Raw genomic sequence first — 23,889 nt, forward strand, 5'->3', positions numbered from 1 at the left:
TTATTTTCAATGGCTCCCAGTAGTTGAGAGTATGCCAAGACCTTACACTGTCTCAAATGGGAGAATCTCGGTCAGCACCTAGAATCAGGCTGACTGAAAACCAAACCCTCAGACAGAAGCTTTTAAAGTATGCAAATATATACAGTTTGGTGGGACCATGAGTGTAAACCCTATTGAACCGCAGAGCCAAGTAACCTTTTTTTAATTTTTAAGATTTTATTTATTTATTTGAGAGAGAGAGAGAGAGAGCAAGAAAGAGCACAAACAGTGAGAAGAGGCAGAAGGAGAGGGAGAAGTAGGCTCCCCACTGAGCAGGAAGCCCAATATGGGGCTGGATCCCAGCCTTGAGATCACCTTGAGATCACCACCCAAACCAAAGGCAGATGCTCAACTGATTGAGCCACCAAGGTGCTCCAGAACCAGGGATCTTGGAGGTGTTTCCTGGGCAGCAGCTGTAAAAATCAGGGAACTAGATGAGTGTACAAGCTTCTCTTTAAGAGCTACCAGCAACCTGGAATGAAACAAAGGGAGAGAGCAAAGAGGGCCTCCACTGGCCTTTGTCCCCAGAGAGCACTTCATTAGGCTCTTAAATGTGTGCCAAGCTTGCCCTTCAAGCCAAAGCTCCAGCACAACCAAATAGACCTCTTTCACAGAAAGACTGGGGTGTGTTTCAGTCTGCTGTCTGTGCTGTGTGCCTTGGGTGTGGCTCGCAGCCAAGTACTGTATCCCCATTTGTTACAATCCCAAGAGATCAAGCTCCTCTGGCCACCACAGCCAGGTGATCAATGGGCTTTCCCTGGCAACAGCTACAAAACCAGGGAAGCAAATGTGTATATAAGTTCCCTTTTGGAAGATATTAGTTCTTTGGAGCATGGCAGAGAGAGAGTATGAAGATGCTGGCCACTCTTCAAGATCTTTGGAGACAATTACTATTAATTCCTAGATCTGAGTGTAATTAGAAGTCTGTCCCTCAGACTATCATTCTGAAGTTTAATAGGCATGTTTCACAGACAGACTGGGATTCTTAGTTGTTGCCTTTCTGCTCTGCCTTGGAGGTGGTAGCTGGTTAAAACCCCTGTCAGGGGCCTGGGTGGCTCAGTCAGTAGAGCATCCTGACTCTTTATTTCTGGCTCTGCTCATAATCTTGGGGTCCTGGGAATGTGAGGAGTCTGCTTGAGGTTCTCTCCCTTTCCCTCTGCATTGCCCTCCCATGAACACATGCTTATGCTCTCTCTCTCTCCAAAATCAATCAATCAATCAATCAATCAATCAATCAATCTTAAAAACAACAACAACCCACAAACAACCCAACTCTCTCTGTTATAGTCCTGTGAGACCTGTAAGAATAATTCCTGCTGGCTATCACAGGCAGGGGACCTATAGGGGGCCAGATGAGGTGTAAGCTCCTTCTTAAGGATACCAGTAAACTGAAGGAAGGTGGAGAGAGTGTGCAAAGATGGAACCTGTGGGCTTCCATCTTCGGAGAGTACTTCAGTGGACCCTTAGGAGAGTATTCAGTGTTAAATCATATGCTTCCCACTCAGGCCATATGTTTCAGATAATAATATGGCCTGAGAGACAGGCATTTGATTTCTCAGAAAATCTGGGCCCTTTGCAAGCCAGCTGCTTCTATGGTGGGATATGTGGTAGGTGAGTCCATATGTATGAGCCCTCTAGAAGCCATTTCTCAGTTTATAAAGGTCTCATGGAACTCATAGATGCCAGACCCAGTGGTTCCCAAAGCCAGATGACTTGGAACTCAATCAACTCTTAGCCTCTTCTGCCCAGAAGAGAGGTATGTTTGTTTCTTTGCCCAACACTAGAAGTTGCTCAGCGTTTTCTTTTCTATTCTTTTCCTTTTTTTCTTTTCTTTTCTTTCTTTTTCTTCTTTTCAGAGGAAATCATTCCATATATAGCTAATCATTTCATATATAGATTCAGTGTGTCTATGGGAGGAATGGAGATCTGGATCCTCATGTGATACCATCTTGAACTGGAACCTATTAATTATATTTTGATTTTTAAAATAGATAATAAAACAGGCAGTATATGTCTATCTTCTCACAATCCTGGTTGGCCACCCCTTAAACCTCAGAGTGTGTACTTGCAACCTACCCTGAGAAGAACAGATCCAGGGAAAATACCATTCCAGTTTCTGGAAGCAGATTCAGGGCTGTTTGGACAGACCATTCTCCAATCTAAGGCACTCAGATTATGATATAAAGTATGTAAGTTCTGGTGCACATCCCTTAATTCCAGGTTTTTTGCCCATTCTTCACATGGTTGTGGTTAGAACAGGACAGAAGAGCTCCTGAAGTGTGGCTTAGGATGGGGTCTTTGTTGTCCAGCACTAAGGGGGTCTTGAGTAAAAGCATAGATTAGCCTCTGTATGGAAGGCCTTAACATTAACAAAATTTAAAACAGTCCTGACTGATGTCCATCAACAGGTAGTTAAATACACTCTGATACATTCATACAATGAAGTATTATGTAGCTATGTCAGATATTTAGATATTGAAATAGGATTACTGTATGCCATAAAGTATAAAACTAAATAAAAAAAGCAAAGAGCAAGGTATAGAACAGTCCATTTGTCATCATACTACATATGTTTCTTGAATATACTCCAAGATTTCCTTTTCTACCTATTTTTCCATGTCCTGTGATTCAGTTTTGACTCAACCATGGCTTGCTTTCTCTTTTTTAGAATAGATAGCATTTAACAGAAGAAAACTCAGAGGAGTTGCATTTTTGAGAGAGAATGTTGGGGGTAGAGAGGAGGTTTTAATACTCTACATCGACCCATGGAGCATTTGTTAATTTATTTGTTAATCATCATAATAAGAATAGCATGTGAATGGAGATGGACGGGGGATAGTTCTCATTTTCATTTTACTATTGAGCCAACTAAGGCTCTAAGCAATTAGGCTTACTTGTGTGTGAGTGACAGGAAAGAGGCCAGGTAAGACAAGTGGATGAGGATGTTTAAAATAGTTTCTTCAAATTAATTTGCTGAAGAAATAATTTATTTTGCCAACATTGCCATCAATAAAGCATAGCCCTGATTTTTAATTCTAATCCTTAGACTTGAAGCTCAACCTAAGTAGATAGTTGATCAAGCACAGCTTTAGAATTGAATAGATGCCTGCCATGTGCCATGGAATGAGAAAGGAGATAACTCTTTCTTTCCTTTTCTTAGGCTTACTTCTGAGTGGATATTTTGGGTGAATACTGAGGGTGCCGAAGGGGGAGGAAAAGACAGAGGGCTTTCTTCTGCATTTATAGAGTTATGGAAAGAAGGGAAATGGCCATCTGCCAAGATCCCTGTGGTTTAGAAACCACAACCAACCAAACCAATAGCAACATTACAACTGCAGGTCTGAAGGCAATGAATAGAGATGATAGAATTAGAGGAAAAATTTATTTTATTTTATTTTTTTAATAATAAATTTATTTTTTATTGGTGTTCAATTTGCCAACATACAGAATAACACCCAATGCTCATCCCGTCAAGTGCCCCCCTCAGTGCCCGTCATCCATTCACCCCCACTCCCCGCCCTCCTCCCCTTCCACTACCCCTAGTTCCTTTCCCAGAGTTAGGTGTCTCCCTTTTTGATATTTCCTACCCATTTCTTCTCCCTTCCTTTCTATTCCCTTTCACTATTATTTATATTCCCCAAATGAATGAGACCATATAATGTTTGTCCTCCTCCGATTGACTTATTTCACTCAGCATAATACCCTCCAGTTCCATCCACGTTGAAGCAAATGGAGGGTATTTGTCATTTCTAATGGCTGAGTAATATTCCATTGTATACATAGACCACATCTTCTTTATCCATTCATCTTTCGATGGACACCGAGGCTCCTTCCACAGTTTGGCTATTGTGGACATTGCTGCTATAAACATTGGGGTGCAGGTGTCCCGGCGTTTCATTGCATCTGTACCTTTGGGGTAAATCCCCAACAGTGCAATTGCTGGGTCGTAGGGCAGGTCTATTTTTTAACTCCTTGAGGAACCTCCACACAGTTTTCCAGAGTGGCTGCACCAGTTCACATTCCCACCAACAGTGTAAGAGGGTTCCCCTTTCTCCGCATCCTCTCCAACATTTGTTGTTTCCTGCCTTGTTAATTTTCCCCATTCTCACTGGTGTGAGGTGGTATCTCATTGTGGTTTTGATTTGTATTTCCCTGATGGCAAGTGATGCAGAGCATTTTCTCATGTGCATGTTGGCCATGTGTATGTCTTCCTCTGTGAGATATCTGTTCAAGTCTTTTGCCCATTTCATGATTGGATTGTTTGTTTCTTTGGTGTTGAGTATTGAATTACAAAGACTTAAGAAACCCTATTCTTTCCATTGATGGGAAAAATCCATATATGCTATTTAATTCAAATTCCATGCTTTGGAAACTTTAAGTAATTACTGAAATTTCAGAACAGAAAAGATTTTATCAGAAAGCAGGTATCAATTTTTAATTCCAGAAATAACACTTGCCTGTTCTCACACATACACAAACATAAGAAGTTGTGACATACAGAGTTGAAATGGAAAGTGACTAAACTTTGGCTGAGAATTCCTTTTGTCCTTTTGCACTTAGATTGTGTGCAAGAGAAACAGTTTCTAGGCAGAGTACAAGGCTTATTCTTGAAGGAAAAAAGCCCATAGGAACAGCAATTTATCTCCTGGGTGTAGTCTTAATGGTTCTCTGGATATGTTTTTGTTCTAATCAGCCTTGAAAATTCTGGAAAGAAGTGCATTAACTGGTGTCCCAGGATCTGATTTTCTACCCTATCAACATATTAGTCAGTATATATTAGTCAGTGGCAAGTTTTGGCCATTGTGGTTGATAGTATTACTAAATTCACTTATAGTGCATGACTGAGAATAAAAAAATCATTCTCTTTTTATAGTAAAGCATTTGATAATAGGCATTTAAAGACATCCTTTTAATTACTGAGGTCTGTCTGTTTTACCCTGACCCCTATGAATGTAACATCTGTGAAATTTATCACCTCCCCCCCACTATGACTGTGCAGTGTTGATTAAGCATGTGGCTTTTCCAATTTGGTAACTCAAGAGAGCCCATATATCACCTAGCACATCCAAAAGCATGTTCAATTGCTTTTGCCTTCATTTATTATACTACAGGACAGAAATGACTTCAGCTTTCCTGATTAAAACACTGTGACTGTGCTTTAGGTTTAATTGTATACATTGATAGTTAATAGGGAACATTTCCCTTGGGCATAAACTTTTAAATCTCATTTAGATTGGCTCCGTGTTATGATAAAGACTCCAGGTTGGGAAGGATAGCGGTTTCCACGTCTTTGGTCTCTAGCCATATATAAAATATATGCTAGGAATTCCAGAAAAAGCAAATTCAGGTAAATTTTAGAGATATACTATAAAAAAGTAATGATCAGAAAATATTTAATTTAAATTAAGAGTAATATAGTTCTGATAACTTATGTATAAAGAAAGCAAGTTATCTATCTAAAACACCCAGGTAACTTGAAACTGGACCAAAGAATTCTAAAAAAATATGTGATCAATTATAAACATTATGATTTTGAAACTAGTGACTTTCCCTTAATGGATAATAAAACAAAAAAGACAATAAGCTCATACAATCCTGGAAAAACAATCTGAAATGTTAATTTAGGCTATTTTAATTATTTTCACATCCTTGAGCATTCTTAAGTCTTAATGAAAACATATTTTAAAAGAATATTTTTATTATCAATAAATATTGAGTTTAAATGGAATTTTAGACGTTTTTTAAACCAAGAGCCATTTGTATTAAAAAAATCTTTTTTATTCTATATATTTAAATTATTTTTCTCTGTTTTAGAGTTGGTCTAGGGGACGGAGGGTTTTCACAATCAAATCTTCATCATAAGCTAGTATAGATCTAGAGATTTTTAGGGATACGCCAAGGTCTACATTTGTCATTAATTATTAGAGTATACTATATAGGGAAAAAAAGAAGAGGCAAAAATAGAGAAAAAATATAATTTAGAATATAATTTAAGCAATCACATATTGGGAGTAAATAGTCTTTATTTTGTAATCTACAGAAGAAATGATAATTTTTTATAGACAAAAATATTTTTGGTGGAGTGGTGGTAGTGGATTAACAAATTATGTTATCTGTTTAATATTTTGGTTTAATGAATTCTCTTTCAGCTGATTAAGGGAAATACAATCTCTCTTTACATCTACCATGTTTGGTTTACATTTAAAAAATATCTTTATTTATGATAGTTGATATACAATGTTATATTAGTTTCAGGGTACAACTTAGTGATTTGACAAGTTTATACATTATACTATGTTCACCATGAGTGTAGTTACCGTCTGTCCCATTACATTACTATTTTTTCTCACTTTTTAATTTAAGTTCAATTAGCCAACATAAAGTGCATACTCAGTTTCAGAGGTAGCGTGCAATGATTTATCTGTTGCATGTAACACCCAGTCACTATTATAATAGCATTGACTATCTTCCTTATATTGTGCCTTGTATTCCCATGACTTCTTCTACAGCTAGAAGCCTGTAACTCCCTCTCTCTTCACCCATTTATGGCCAATCCCTAACCCTCTTCCTCTGGCAATCATCAGTTTTTTGTCTGTATTTATAGGTCTTATTCTTCTTTGTGTTGCTCATTCACTTTTTTAAAGATTCCACTTATGAGAAGGATTATATAGTATTTGTCTTTCTTAGTTTAACTTATTTCATTTAGCATAATACCCACTAGGTCCATCTGTATGTTGTCTCAAATGGCACAATTTCATCCCTTTGTGGTTTTTTTGGCAGATGTGTAATATTCCATTATATTCTTTATCCAATTCATCTTTTGATGGACATTTAGATCGTGTCCATATCTTGGCTATTATAAATAATGCTATAATAAGCATAGGGGTGCACACATCTTTTCAAATTAGTGTTTTCATTTGCTTTGAATAAATACCCAGTAGTGAAATTATATGGGATTTCTATTTTTAAATTTTTAAGGAAACTTCATACAGTTTTCCACAGTGGCTATACTAATTTATGTTCCCACCAATAATGCATGAGAGTTCCTTTTTCTCCATGTTCTTGTCAACACTTATTATTTCCTGTCATTTTGATTTTAGCCATTCTAATGCTATAAGGTGATATGTCATTGTGGTTTTGATTTGCATTTCCATGATGAGTAGTAATGTTGAATGTCTTTTCACATGTCTGTTGGCCATCTAGAATGTCTATTCAGGTCTGCACAATTTTTAAATTACTTAATTAATTAAAAAATATTTTACTTATTTATTCATGAGAGACACACAAAGGGAAGCCAGGACTCCAATGCATCTATCATCTATCTATCTATCTATCTATCTATCTATCTATCTATCTATCTATCATCTATCTATCATCTATCTATCTATCATCATCTATCTATATATCCATCTATCTCAGGATCCAGGGATCACGCCCTAAGCCTCAACCACTGAGGCTCCCAGGCATTCCTTCTGCCTATTTTAAATCAGATTATTATTTTGGTGTTGAGTTGTATAAGTTCTTTTTGTATTTTGTATTTTGTCTTTTTTTCTTTTGTATTTTGCATATTAACCCCTTATTGGACATATCTTTTGCAAATATCTTCTCCCATTCAGTACGTTGTCTTTTTGTTTTGTTGATGGTTTCCTTTGCTTGGCAAAAGCTTTTTATTTTGATGGAGCTCCAATAGTTTGTTTTTGCTTTTGTTTCACTTACCTTGGGAGACAGATCTAGAAAGATATTGCTATGGCTAATGTAGAGAAAGAAGTTAAACTGTTACTATTTGGAGTCTATATAATATGATATGTAGAAAGTCCTAAAATCCTAAAATTTCTACCAAAAACTACTAGAAGTAAAAAACAAATTTGGTAAAGTAACAGGTTATAAAGTTAATATCCAGAAATTGGTAGTGTTTCTATACATTTATATCTACCAATTTCTTTTTAAAGTCATTTTGATAACTTTTGCATTAGTGTTGCCATATGTTTTAATAGTTCCAAATCCATTGCAAAACAAGGCAATGTTAGGTGACAATTTTGACTGCTAGCTAATATAATATATAATTTATCCAAACAACCTGTAGAAACCTTGATATATGCAGAGTACCATCTAGACACTGGGGGTATAGACACTTGGGATGTAGAGGAACTAAACCAGTGATATCCCTGACTCCATGAGTGAAGGGGACAGACAATATAATACACTAGGAAGATAAACAACACAAAAAGGTATAGAACAATGGGAGATATGTATGAGCAGTGGTGTGAATGGTAACGACCTCTCTGATGTTTGAACACAACCTGAATGCATTAGGAGTTGGTCCTGTGAAAGTTTGTGTGTTTGTGGGAAGGTGGTGGGATTTGGGGAAAAGACTTTGAGTCATGGTGACCAAAAGTGAAAAGGCTGTGAGTTGAGATCGTTCCTGGCTTGGAGAAACCATAAAGAAGACAGTAAGACTAAACTAAGACTTTATTTTTTTTTAATTTTTTATTTATTTATGATAGTCACACACAGAGAGAGAGGCAGAGACATAGGCAGAGGGAGAAGCAGGCTCCATGCACCGGGAGCCCGACGTGGGATTCGATCCCGGGTCTCCAGGATCGTGCCCTGGGCCAAAGGCAGGCGCTAAACCGCTGCGCCACCCAGGGATCCCAAACTAAGGCTTTAGATGTCCTCTCCTTTTGTCATCTGATTCTGTCTCTCCAGTAAGACTAGAGGAGAATTCTTGAAGAATTATAAGATTAAGTTCAGAGATCAGAGCATGAAGAAAATAGTAAGAGAAATGGATTTCATTCAAAATACAGTCTGGGTGACTTTAAGCAGGGTAGTGATCAGATTTGCATTTTTAAATACACTACTCTAGGTGCAGTGTGAAAAAAAAAGGTGTATTTGCAGCAAGGGTGGAAATAGCAAAATCAGTTAGGAGGTAATTGCAGGAGTCCACATAAAAGAAGCTGGTATTTTGACTAGTGTAGTAGCAGTAGTGAGAAGTGATTATGTTCTGAATTTTGTTTTGATTTATTTATTTTGTGGAGATGATTAAATTTGCTGTTATGATAATGGGTGAGTAGATTTAGGGAAAGGCAAGAGTTAAGAATGACTACAGTTTGAGAGCAAAAAAAAAAAGAAAAGATTTTGCTGTCCAGTTTAGGAAATAAATGACACTTCAGGGATCAGAAAAACAATCCAAGAGTTCTGTTTTGGATCTGTTAAACTTGAGTTGTCCGTTGGACATTCAAAAGGAAATGTTGAATGAGGCTGGATTTGTGAAATGGTCACTGAAGGAAGAGATCAAGTCCACATGTACATTTCCTGTTAGTGTACACATACTATATAAAGGCATGGGGTTGGTGAGTTCAGCTATCGTATAATTTCAGAATAGAAAAGAAGAGGATGGATATAGCTACTTCAAAATTGGGAAGAGGAGCAGAAGTCATCAATAGAAATTTAGGACTGGCCAGGGAGATAAGGAACACCAAGTTTCAAATTGTAACCTGAAATCAATGATTATTCCAGGTTGATGTAATAACCTCTTCCTGGAGTAATGTCTTACTGAGACATAGGAAAGGATGGTTTGTTCACAGAAGCAGAAGGTACTTAATATTTTGTGTACCTGAACTTTGTGTCTAGGGTTCATAGACATTCATGGAGAAGGATGGTGTTCATTTCTCCACTTTGCTATGAAAATGAATTCTTTCCTCTGAAGTTGCCTGAATCATTCATTACAAAGGGATCAGTATAAATAGTAGCTATGCTACTATTTGATAGAAGGCAACCCTACTTAAACTTTGGCTGTTGTATGGAAATCAAAATCTAGAAGGCACTAAGTGTGGACTCAGGGAAGCCCATTAGGAAGCCATTGCAGTTATCCAGCTCAGAGATGATGGTGGCTTGGGGTAGGGTAATAGTGACATTTTAAAAGGCCTGGAACCAATGTGATATATTCTAGTGAAAGTTGGATGTAGTAATTTCAGCATCTAAAAGAGTTCTTTTAACGTGATACTTAATGCAATGTCATTATTTATTGAAAAGAGTTAAATTACTTGTTGGAACAAATGGCCTAAATTTTATCAAAAGGTTAAAGATGTTACCCACAATGTTGTGTACTGCCCTGTTTTCTATAGTTGTTCCAGTTTGTCTTTATTCCTTTTCTCTAGAAACTGGGGATATCCTCTTCAAGAAAGGATCTCAAAAGATTCTGTGCTTGTTCTCTTTAGTTGTCCTCTCCTTTTGTCATCTGATTCTGTCTCTCCAGGCTGCTCCAGTGACCCATGATAGTCAATGTTGTATTGATTCATGCCTTGCTGACTTCTTTATATCCCTGTGGATACAAAGAGTTCCTCAACTCTTATAATTGTTCAAAGCTCAGTCCTCAGAGTATTTCCATTGAATTTCTGCTCCTACATTATTTTTTCTTATTTACTAGAGGGCACTGGTGAAATACACTTAAAAAAATGTTTGTGTATTTCTCTTAACAACTGCCCTTTAGAAGTGGGTTTTGTATAGAAAATCTCCATAGAATTAGATGAGAAAGAATACCTTGTGATTGGCTGATCTATCCATCAATATGTTTGTAACTGATGTCTAGAAAATGTGTGATATATATATAATACATATTATATATGTGTGTATGTGTACTGTGTGCATTTACACATACACACAAATAATCACTTAGCATAGCACTTAGCACAAAGTTCATTCTGAGCTCACCATCTAAAAGTAAATGCCTCTTTTTTGACTTGGCACAATTTTGCAATAAATTACTCAGTAGATGCCTAGGTGAAGATAAAATGTAAAATTATAAAATTACTCTGGCACTTTTCCTCTTTTGCACACATACCATTTTCTATATCCTTGCTTCTCTCTGGTAGACAGACAGGAGGTCAAGTTAGTAAGTTTGTGAAATGCAGACCAAATATTAGTCTCTCTTTATTTGTTTTCTTTTGACTAATTCTTCACTGTTAGGGGAAGTACCAGGTATGCCCAAAGATTGGTTTAGTATCAAAGATAGACATTTGTCAAAACACACTGCTTACAAACCTGGTTTCCCTTCTAGAATCAAAGTATGTAAATAAAACCAAGGACTTGGAATTAGCTTGAATATGGTAGGCATCAGGGCATTTGTTTAATAATGTATAAAACTAATTGGTAACCACAGAATAGAAGATACATATATGTGCACACACACACAATTCTATAGCTGAATTTCTTTTTGACATAAGAAATTTTAAGGCAATTATAAACTAGAAAAGGATTTTAAAATATATAACCAAGTATTACTATACTTAATACATGAGTGCTAGAATTCTATAAAACCAAATTTAAAAATTTGACTCAATTAAGAGGAAGTCCAAAAATGAAGAAACAAATGTATAAAATTTTTTTGACCCATTAGAAAGCTAACATTAAATAATAATTAAAATTCAAATATAAAGTTTTTATCAAAATGATTAAAATTTAATAGATGTACACAGGTTTGTAAGGATATGAAAAATGTGGATATTACATTAATTTTTTTTGGAGAACAACTTAAGTAATAAAATTTTTTAAAAAAACCCTGAAGACCATGGATCATTTTAATTGAATATTTTGATTTATAAAAAATAACATTATTTATAACAGTAGTGAAGGAAAAACAGCTGTAAATGTCCATCATATGATAATGGTTTAAAAACCCTTCTGGCAAACTCACACACTCACACACAGGCATGAAATGATGCTTCCAGAGGATATTTAATTATGTGGGAAAGTATACCCCAAACACTGTTCAGTATGACTGTGTGCATACTGTGCATACAAGTCTATGTGTGTGAGAGAGAGAAAGGAGAGGAAGAACTAGTGATTGAGAATTTGGCTCTGAGGCTAGACTGCTTGGGTTCATATTCTAGTCCTGTTATTTCCTAACTCTATCCTGGGCAAGTTATTCAACAACCCAAGTCCTCAATTTCCTCACTCATAAGATGGAGAAAAGTAATACCTTTCGCATTCAATTGTTGGGAGGTTTAACTAAGTTTACACATGTGAAGGATTTAGAAGAATGACTGGCACAAATAAGCACCCCAAACATTATTTTTTACTTAAATAACCAAAATGTTAACCTTGCTATTCATTTATTCAACAAATATTTATTTAATTTTAAAAACTTCTTTATTTATTAGAAAGAGAGTAGGGGACTGGGGCAAAAGGAGGGAGAGAAGAGGACTCTATGCCAAGCGTGGCGCAAAACACAGGGCTTGATCCCACAACCCTGAGATCATGATCTGAGCCAAAATCAAGCATCAGATACTCAACTAACTGAGCCACCCAAGTGCCCCTATTCAACAAATATTTTTTGAGAGACACTCTAGATCAAGAACTTTATCAGCACCGGGATGTAGTGATGAACAAAACAGATCAATTTCCCATCCTTAATCATCCTACACATTAGTCCATTTATACAACATGGAGATCAACAAATGAATAGCAACATGAGGTAATGGGAAGTGGTACAGAGGTTAAGAAATGGCAGCATAAAAGAAAAGGTGTCATGGGAGTGGTGTTGCTTTAGGTGGGGTTGTCAGGGAGGGCCTTTGAGAGGATGATGTCTGAGCAGAGATGTGAACACAGTGCACAGCAAAGGCTGAGCATCTGGGTGAAGAATATTCCAATCAAGAAAGAGCCAAAAATGTCCTACGCTAGGAATGTATGGCATGTTTGATAAATCTCAGTTCAATTTTTGACTGGAGCAAATGGAGCCGGTGGGAGAATGGTGGGCAATTTGGGAGGAAGTAAGAGTGCCCAAGACCAGGTCATTTAGGCCGTGTAGGCATGGAAATATACACTTTATTTTAGGTGTACTAGGGAGCCATTAGGGGGCTCTGAGTAGATTTAACAATTTAGAAAGATCACAGTAGTTTCTCTGTATAAAACATGCTGTGCTGGTGCAAAAGTAGGTAGTGGGATAATGGATTATTTAAATGATTCTCTTTTGTCCATCTATATTTTCCAAGTTGCTTACAATGGACAGGTATTCCTTTATAAAATTTAAAAAAAAAGAAAATTAACTTGTTAACTTTTCAAATGAAGATTTGGGTCAACAGGCACATGGGATAATAATTGTTTTTACCATTTCCCCCAATTTCCAAAGGGGCACCTGACTTTTGTACAGACATACAAGGTCTCCATGTTTCTTTGTCTTTTCTCTTTTTTCTAGCCAATTCTTAAAATTCATTTCTAGTGATCTATCCTTTGTCAGACCTAGAAAGCAGTTCATTTTTGTTATTTTCCTCTTTGGAGACATCAATCTACCATTACACAAGGGCATGATCATATCCACTGCAGAGAACAGGATATTTATCATACCGCTCTTTTTTGGTTTTCTTTTTAAGATCCTAATACAACAAGTGCCATTGTTGTCAAAAACACCTTCTTTCCATTGTACAGTTAATGCTTCAATGTGAACAAGGCATTGTTGATTTTCTATACCAGTAGAAACCATGATAGTTATGGCTGCAAAAATAACACATTTGAGCTACTATATCATTATCTACTGACTGACTTTGGGAAAAAAAAATCTCTCATGCCAGCAATGAAACATTGGCATATCACAAAGATGGGACTCCTTAGTTTATGCCACATTGCCTGTGAGAAGGACAGATGGCCATGCTTGATCACTACTTGAGGCATGTGGTTCATGAAGGATAATGTGAGCACTTAGGCATTTACAAGCATGTCTTTCTTGTCATTTTTTGAATAGCTATTTCATATCTGATATAGTGCCCTTAGGAACACAGAAAAAAATGTTAAGTTTGAGAAAAAATCTCAGGTATGGTTCTCTCTTGTGTAAGTCTATGTTAAAATTCAATAGTATAAATAAGTATAAATAAATATAAATAGAAGTGTAAATAAGTAAAAAGCAAATTAAATGTGATTTCAACATTTTGTATGACATGCTGTGATTTTAAGATTTATAATATATATAAAAGCATGTGTTCCCGTCCCCCCCCCCCGCAAAAAAAAGCATGCGTTGATCTATTAAAACAATGATAGAAAATAACTGATAGGTAAATAAATAGTTCTAATTTATCCCATTATGCTCTGTTTTCTTTCTAAGCACAAAACAAAGGGCTTAGAACTGTGGAACTGTGTGTTCTAGCAAGAAACTAATAATGACCCCCCCAGATATCACCTCATATACTCTACAAGTAAGATGGTGACATTAAAACAACAAATAGTAATTAGAGCTAATATTTCCTGAGCTTCTACTACATGCCAGGCAAAGTCCTAAGGATGTTATGTACATGTTTTATTTCATCCTCATGATAACCTATGTAGTGGAGACCTTCATTATTCCTATTATATGAAAACCTGAGATCAAAGAAGTTAAATTGTTCAGACTACACATCTACAACTAGTAGATGACAGAATTGGAATTGAAATCCAGGCAATCTAACTCCAGATCCTAAGTTCCCAACTGCTTTGCTATTGGTCTAGTAATAGCCACACAAGTTGTTGTAGGAAGCTTAGTATTTGAACTTGTAGAATATATTCATTGCATCACACACAATAATTGCTCTATCAATGTCAGTCCCTTATGATGATGTTCTTCATGACTTTTCTAGAACTTAAGATTACACAGGTAAGGTTTATTCAAATGTTTTAGAAAAATGAGATGAGTCAAATCAGTTACATAATTTTTCTTTGTGAGTCAAGAAGATACTCCTAAAGTTGTATACCTCCCTGACTGGTTTCTTGCAAAGAAAGATGTGCCCTAGTTGCTAATCCTGTCTTCAATAAAATATTTTGCACAATATTTAGATTATCTGAGCTGCTATGTGAATGGGGCTTAGACATTTTCCTGAAGATCCATTTTTGCTTTTTCCCTTGAGCAGACTGAATATGCCTCTGTTATTTTCTCTGTGGCTTAGGAACCCAGCTAGGACTATAACCACATATACTCTCTCTCAATATACTCTAAATACACAAAGTCCCATTAGGCTCATGCATTATGTTCAGATAGATAATTAGAATAATCAAAATCTACTCACAACCCCTGCTGAATCATTTTTGACAAAGGTACAAGCAATTGAATGTTTCTTGTTAGACCCAGAAGGAATGTGAACTGTCACTAGTGGCAGCCATGGCTGCAAAGAAAGCCTTTGCTCTTGTGCATACATACTTAAGATTTGTCACACGTCTGGGAAGAGCTAAAGTATAAGCCATGTTAATAACTATTTGGGAAATTTGGTTATCTGTTTGAAGGGAGCAACCCTGTTCTTATTAGTTTCTAAATTTATTTTAACTTCCAATGACACAAATTAAAATGAGAATCTTGCTGCCTATTGATTGTGTCACTAGTAGATTTTTTTTCTCTCTCTCGAATTCATTTTTAAAGACTTTACTTTTATTAAACTAAATACTGCCAGTTAAGTAAAGTCTTGGCTTTTATAGACTCAGGAGAACAGGATCTAACATAAATTAATCATGACTTAATTGACTGAGCTAATTCAAGTTCCCTCCAGTCCACTGCACAACAATATTCTTGTCTTCCCAATGAAGGCTAAATTGTACATTGCTTCAGGGGTATCAACGTTTACATCTTTAGCACTGCATTTTTTCTGAGATCTAAAGTTTTAATATTATTGTAATTGTCTAAAAATGTCTTCATAGTTAGGAAGACTAAATTAAATGTCCCTAAAAATTATACCTGGCCAATTTCCTCCTTTTATTTATTCCATGCATGACTAATATCTTTATTTGGTAATATCATTACACACACAGACACACACACACACACACACACACACACACCACCAACAACAAAAGCAATTTGATTGCAATTCACATCTTTTTTTTTCCTACTCAAAGATGATGTAAAAATGCATTGAATTCCTAATGCTACCACTGTTAACAAAACAAAACATGTTTAGCAAAATTAGCTAACTAATCAATGGTAATAGTTTTCTCAAAGCATGCTTATACAAAATAGTAAGTACTGATAACACTGGTAAAGAAATCATCAAAAAATTAATGTTTCCAGAGCTTAGTTTTCTAAGTATCATATACAAGAAGGCAATGCAAAAGTTTTTAGTTTTAGTATTTTTAAACTTTTAAAGCTAAAGAATTATTCACTCTTATACTGGTAGGAGAGAACCCTGTAAAGAAAAAAATTAGATTTGGTGTGTTATTTTTTTTCCTCCAATTTCATTAATTGGAATAGTACAAAAGAATGAAGAAAAATGCCTTTTTTTCCCCTGAATTCTTTCTTGAACAGTTTTTGTTTTCTCTTTTGGTTACTTGTATTTTGTTATGTATTTTTCATTTTTTGTCTTATATTGAATTCAGTGGTGTCATTGATTCTTCAGTGACCATGACTGTAAGCAATAAAAGTCACAAAATGACAGGAACTGACTGTGGCCAGGTCCCCAAGCAGGGAATAAAGGATAGCAAAAGGCAAATGTTTGAGCTTTAGTGATGACCCCTTTATATATTCCACAATATGTTTAGCATGAAAAATATTTCACAATATAATTGTGAAATAGGTGAAGGGGATTAAGAGATACAAGCTTCTAGTTATAAGTAAGTCATAAGGATAAAAAGTAGGGCATAGGAAACATAGTCAGTGATATTGTAATAATGGTGTATAGTGATGAATGGGGACTCTACCCATCATAAGCTGTGGGTGGTGTATAGAACTGTCAGTCACTATGTTGTCCAACTGAAACTAATATAACATTTTATGGAAAAAATGTTCATGCTATAAAAGAGAGATGTGCAGGGCACCTGGGTGGCTTAGTAGTTGAGCCTCTGCCTTAGGCTCAGGCTGTGATCCTGGGGTCCTGGGATCAAGTCCCTACAGGGAGCCTGCTTCTCCCTCTGCCTATGTCTCTGCCTCTCTCTGTGTGTATCTCATAAATAAATAAATAAATAAATAAATTAAATTAATTAAATAAACCTTAAAAAAGAGAGAGAGAGAGAGATGTGCATGTAGTCAGACAGTAAGAATTTTAGTTTTACTTCTGCTACTTGCTGTGTCAACTTGAGCAAACCTAATTCACTTGGGCTTACTTTTCCTCAACAGTAAACTGGGATTTTATATACCTTAGATGTTGCCAATGGTAAAATGAAATCATAAGTAAGAGCATTTTATAAACAGAAAAACATTATCTACTTGAGAAGAGGCCCTGCTTTGCCTTTGAGATGATAATTGACTCTTAATTTCAGGCATCTATTAATGATAGAATTACTCTCGGGACTTTCTGATTTAATTTTAGTCAACAAAAACCAATCCTTCTTTTGAGTGGTGTTTCTTATGAATTTTGGCTCAAGGATTTTTCTGTGTGTGTGATAAAGAACAGGTAAGACCTGCCACCTAAACTACCGAAGTAAATATAGGAAATTTGTGGAGGTAGCATTGTTAAATGCTTCCCAACTCTCTTCTTTGTACTAAGCCTTAAGTATTGTACCTGTGGAATACTGGATTCTGTACTGGATTCTTGAATGCATGCGAATCTAAAACAGCAGACGGAAATGGCTGACCTTGCATAGATTCTTGTTGAACCACCACAATTGCTGGTCTCACTATATAGAGTTTCTTTGGATTTCCCAAGACCACAGATGGGCACTGGGAAAAGTCACAAGTTAGAAGAATCAAGCACTAGAGTTGTGGCTTCCTTAACAAGTTCCTTGAGACTGAGGTAGCAGTTTTATAATAACTGAGCTTTCACACAATTTTATTTCCCATAAGATACAGTTCTCACTAATTAGATAATATTAATCTTGTATTAAGAAGCCAATGTGGTAGATAGTAGATGATCTGACATTTAGTGAGAAGCTGCTAAGGTCGCAGGATTTTGGAATGTTTGGAGGATGTGATTAGGTGAAAATCGGGGAAAAAAATAAATGCCCTCTAAGATAGACACAAAATATAAGTAGTTATAAACTATTGTTTCTTACATAATAGTGAGACCAAAATTGAATGTTCAAGTTTGTCTTAATAAAAAAAAATTTTATTCTTTTTTTTTGTACATGATTACCTAAAAGTGACTTAATAAAGTTAAAAGGTAGATGCATATGGAACTTTTAGCTATTTAAAAGTTTGAGTTATTTACAAAACTTAGATTACCTAATCTTAACCACAACTGGAAAAGTGACTCTTTGTAGGTATTTCAAACATAATATCTTCACTACTCTCTCCCTCTCTTTTTTAAAGATTTTATTTATTTATTCACAAAAGACACACACACACACACACAGAGAGAGAGGCAGAGACAGAGGCAGAGGGAGAAGCAGGCTTCAAGCCGGAAGCCCAATGTGGAACTCGATCCTGGAACTCAGGATCATGTCCTGAGCCAAAGGTAGACGCCCAATCACTGATCCACCCAGGAGTCCCTCTTTACTGCTCTCTTATCATATATTAAGTTGAATCATAAAAATAGTTTTGCGAATAAAAGTGATCAGCTATTGGGAATTTGGGCAGCCTGGGTGGCTCAGCAGTTTAGCGCCGTCTTCTGCCCAGGGCTTGATCCTAGAGACCCGGGATTGGGTCCCACATCAGGCTCCCTGCTGAAGCCTGCTTCTCCCTCTGTCTCTCTGGTCTCTCCTGAATAAATCAATAAAATCTTTAAAAAAATATATATTGGGAATTTCATATGGTTCAGCCTCGTGTATTTGCTTCTATTTTCTAATCTTGTCTTGTGAAAGGCGTGGTCCTTTCTAGACATACAGTAGGAAGGGAATAGACTGCATATGTGTAATATCTTTAGATTTATGAGTATTTTAAAATTGTTTTTACTTGGTTTCCTGAAAAACTCATCACCTAAAAGGGGTTAATGTCAATGATAAGGCATGAAAATATACTTCTACCTACTAGTATTGTAAATATATGAAATATTCTGGATTAAATATATTTGAAGCACTGTTTCCACAACTTAATATGATACTTAATAATTATAATTTGTGAAAACATTGTTTTAGGATACTGCGTAATGCACAATTCAATGTAGGCACACATATTATGTACAAACCATTTGATTCTGTTTGCTTTTTTTGATTAAAAGACTATCAGATACAGGGAAGTTACTTCTCCAGCAACCAGTGTGTTTGTTTATTTGTTTTTAAAGAGACACAAATTTATGTGTAACAGTAACTACCCAATTAAATACTGACTTTAATAACCTCTAAGTACATTTTTCTAATAGTCTCCCTAAGGAATATTTCATTACAAGGTTTGATTCTTTTAGATATCCATTTTGGTCACAGGTCATTAATTGCTGATAGAGATTATTATATTTTACAATTTTAATGGTAACATTTCATTTCCTAAGACTACTCATGCCTTTACTAAAACAATGTGACATCCTTGACAAACTGAAGTATTTCTGTACATATCTTAAAAATGGATATATATGCTGAAGTATATTTTAATGCAGCTGCATATAATGACACCTGGATTGAAATTCTAACTTAATAAAGTGGATTGTTTTTTAATTGAATGTTTTTCCCCTCAGTTGAGAATATTACCATTTTAATTACGTTTAATTGAAGAGGAGGAAAATGAAAATCAGTTTATATTCTGACAGTTAAAACAAAGCTTAGAACATTTCCTACCATATATTTTTTAAAACTTTCCAATACAATCAATTAGAATAATTTGAAATTGACCAATTTTAAGTTAGGTTTGTCATTTGTAAGGTGACTTCTGTGTCAAAACATGAAACATAACATGCTTTTGATAAAACTAAAAGTATGTTGGGAAGATAATTAAGATGTTTGAATTGAATACGTATGGTAAAAAGGGAAAAATCAAAATGTTTTTGGAATTAATTATTGCTTTGTATTTTCACAACACCTTAAACTTACAGAATTAAAAAACTAGTATCTCCAATTTTAAAATCCATTTTAGAAGTATAAAATTTATTACTGCTGATGAAGTTCAGGGAAGATAAAAGAGAAAAGAAAAAAGAAATAAATTCAGACAATTATAACCTAAGAGCTGGTTCAGGAATACTCTTCTTTTGGCTTTGCATTAGCAAATTTAGGCTCTTACTTATGTAGTTGTAGACATGCTGTTTTTGAGGTGCTGGATGGGTAGATATCTAGACATCCAATTGGCAATCTAGAATATTGGATATAGTAAGAAAACAATGCCATGGTATTAGCAATGATAACAACAGTAACCTTTATTTGGCATTTCCTGTCAGCAGCTGTAGGTCTTAAAATAACAAAATAACTATCTTACTTTTTCAACAACTCCATAAAAATGTGTAGTAGGCATTCTAAACTTCATTTGTCTTAAATGGAACTCTGTTTTGGCTTTACCTCTTTCTTCTCATCATCTAGTTCTCCTCCCAGCCTTCTATATCTCAGTAAATAATGTCATCATTGATTCTGTTCCTAATATATATGCAGTATATTGCTTATATATTTACATAGAGATCATATTGACTTCCCTTTTCTGTACATCTAATCTCTCATCAATTTCTGTCAACTTCACTTTCAATATATATCCCAAACTTCATTACTTTTCATCTTCTCTATAATTGCTATGCTCATGATTGTCAGCCTTGGAAATGATCCATTTGTCTCTAATCTTGGCATTGTACCAGTTGGTTGTTTTGAAATATGTAGGTCTATTGTTAAGTGTTCCGTCATTCTTTAAGAAAATCCAAACTGCTTTCCATAGCCTATGCAGTCATAAGTAATCTGGCCCTTGCCTACCCTCTCACCTCTTCTTATATTGTTCTCTACCTGTTTTCTCTTCTCTGTCCATTTTAGTTTTCTTATTTTCCTCCAACAATCTAACTGTATTCTTAGTTTAGACATTTGTAATTGTTATGTAGCTCTGGAACTCTATCTTCTCTTTTCTTTTTTTTTTTAAGATTTATTTATTTATTCATGAGAGACACACACAGAGAGAGGCAGAGACACAGGCAGAGGGAGAAGCAGGCTCCTTGCAGGGAACCCCAATGCAGCACTCAATCCCAGAGTCCAGGATCATGCCCTGAGCCAAAGGCAGGCACTCAACTGCTGAGCCACACAGGCATCCCTCTACCTTTTCATTACATTGCCATGCTGAATTACTTTGATCTTTCACATTCCAGTTACAATGGTGTTTCCTGACTTAGTAGGGCCTACATTAACTAAAGTACCCATGCAGCCCAAGTTATTGTCCATTTCTTACACTTTCCTATTTATTTCCTCTTCAGTCCTTAATGGTCTTGTGTTTTTATTGATTGAGTCATTCATTAATTCAGCTATTCCTTGTGTTTTTATTGATTCAATTATCGCCTCTTTACCTACAACTAGGCTGTTAGCTCTAAGAATGTAAATGCTTGATTAGGGATATAGCAAATGCTCAATAAACATTTTCAGAAGAAATTAATGCTGTAGAATTGAAAAATGACCTTTTTATGAATATAAACTCATCATCTGATTGACTATTATCACCAAGGAATGTAGTATATTCTCTCCTATCCTAGAGTCCTGACAAAATATATGGCTTAAGAAATCATCTATTCCAATTCTGCTCATCTCCCATTATGAAAACCTCAGTTAAGAGAGATTTAATTGTCTCACATAAATCATAAGCAAGAGTTGAGATGGAGTTTACCCCTAAAAATCTAACATCAAGTTATTCAATGTCTTCCTTATACCCTCTTTTTATAGTTTAGTTTGTGGCACATTTTAGAAAGTATATTGATAATATCTGCAAGTTATCACCTTAAGTATAGCTAAATATGATTGATATTAAACTTGAAAAGATTAACATCTGAAGAACACTTTTGAAAAAAAAAGATAAATATATGACTTTTCAGAATAGAGTGTTTATCAGTTTCTATCTCTGACATTAAAAAAGGGTTAAAAAGTTAATCCATAGGTACCAGGATCTCTTCCATCATTCATTAAGTTTTTCAGAATATATCTATATTCAGATTTAGCCAACACACACTGAATAGATACCATGTGCTAGGTATTATGCTGATTACTTTTGTCCATGTTATCTCATTTAATTATCACAATCATTTGGTAGTTATTTTTATAACTTTTGGTTTGAGAGAAAGCCCTGTATAGTGAGTAAGTTACCGGAGTCTTCTAATTCATAATTAATTGCTCCTTGCATTGCATTTTATCGTCTCTGCACTGTCAGGAAAATATCTGCATGATATAATTAGTGGAAAGAAATTTAGCATCTTGACAACTATATTGTAATGTACCATAATATTCTAGGACCTATCTTCCAAGTCAAAAACCCTAGATTTTTCTTTATTTCTCTTGGCCCATATTTAATTTTTCTTTTTTTTTTTTTATAAATTAATTTTTATTGGTGTTCAATTTACCAACATACAGAATAACACCCAGTGCTCATCCCGTCAAGTGTCCCCCTCCGTGCCCGTCACCCATTCACCCCCACCCCCCGCCCTCCTCCCCTTCCACCACCCCTAGTTCATTTCCCAGAGTTAGAAGTCTTTATGTTCTGTGTCCCTTTCTGATAATTTTTCAAAAGATCATGATTTCTCTATCTCTAAACTATTTTAAATTGGCTCACTCTCTCCATCTCCATTGCCATTGTGCTAGTCCCAATTCATATCATCTTTAACCTGAACTAACTCTGGTATCTCTATTCCCACACTTGTTTCCTTCCAAGACATTCTTTGTATACTGCAACTAAAATTAGCATTTCGAAATTGAAATCAGATCATAGCTCTCTGTTAAACAAAACAAAAAGATAAACCAAAAATAACCTGTAATGACTTATTATTGTATTAGGATCAAAACCAAACTTTTGTCTTTGGCCTGTAATACTGTAGATTCTGACTTCCATCTGCTCCATTCTCCAAGTTATCTCTCTCTCTCTCTCTCTCTCTCTCTCTCTCTCTCTCTCTTTTTTCCTAGGTTCCAGTTACTGGGGCTTTCCTTCTCTTATTTAAACATGCCAAATCTTTGTGATCTTTGCATCTGTCATACCATTTTCCTTCCTTGACTTTTCTATTTCTGTGAAAAATGCCATTAGAATTTTAATAGGAATTGCATTAAATCTGTAGATTGTTAAAATGTCCATCCTACTCAAAGCAATTCTAATTCCTACAATATGCAAGCATGGAAAATCTTTCCACTTATTTGTGTCTTCAATTTCTATCATCAGTTTCTTATAGTTTTTCATGTAGTATAGGTCTTTCACCTCCTCAATTAAATTTATTCTGAGGTATTTTATTCTTTTTGTTGTAAATGTAAATGGGATTATTTTCTTAATTTCTCTTTCTGATAGTTCATTATAGCATATAGAAACAGAACTGGTTTTTGTATGTTCATCTTCTACCTAGTAACTTTGCTGATTCTTTTAAAAAATTCCAACAGGTTTTGGGTGGAGTCCTTAGGGTTTTCTATATATAACCTCATGTCAGGCAGCCAGCGTGGCTCAGCTGAGAGAGAGCATGAGAGGGAATGATGGATGGGGGAGGGGCAGAGGTAGAAGGAGAGCATCTTAAGCAGGCTCCACACCCAAGGTGGAGCACAACACCACTGGGCTCAATCTTAAGATCCTGAGATCATGACCCAAGCTGAAATCAAGAGTCAGATGCCTAACTGACTGAGCTACCCAGGCTCCCTGTATTTCTTTCTTATTTGGATGATATTTGTTTCTCTTTCTTGCCTAATTGCTCTGGCTAGGACTTGTTGAACAAAAGTGGGACAAGTGGGCATCCTGTTTTTGATCTTAAGGGAAAGGCCTTTTTACTATTGCATATAATGTTGGTTATGGGTTTGTCTTCTTCAGTTATTTTATTATATAATTACCTTTGTCTCTCATTGCATTCTTTGTTTTAAGGTTTGTTTTTTCTGATATAACTACCCAAGCATTCTATTGTTTTAAAT

The sequence above is a fragment of the Nyctereutes procyonoides genome, unplaced genomic scaffold (assembly GCF_905146905.1).
Source record: "Nyctereutes procyonoides isolate TBG_1078 unplaced genomic scaffold, NYPRO_anot_genome, whole genome shotgun sequence".
Lineage (NCBI taxonomy): Eukaryota > Metazoa > Chordata > Mammalia > Carnivora > Canidae > Nyctereutes > Nyctereutes procyonoides.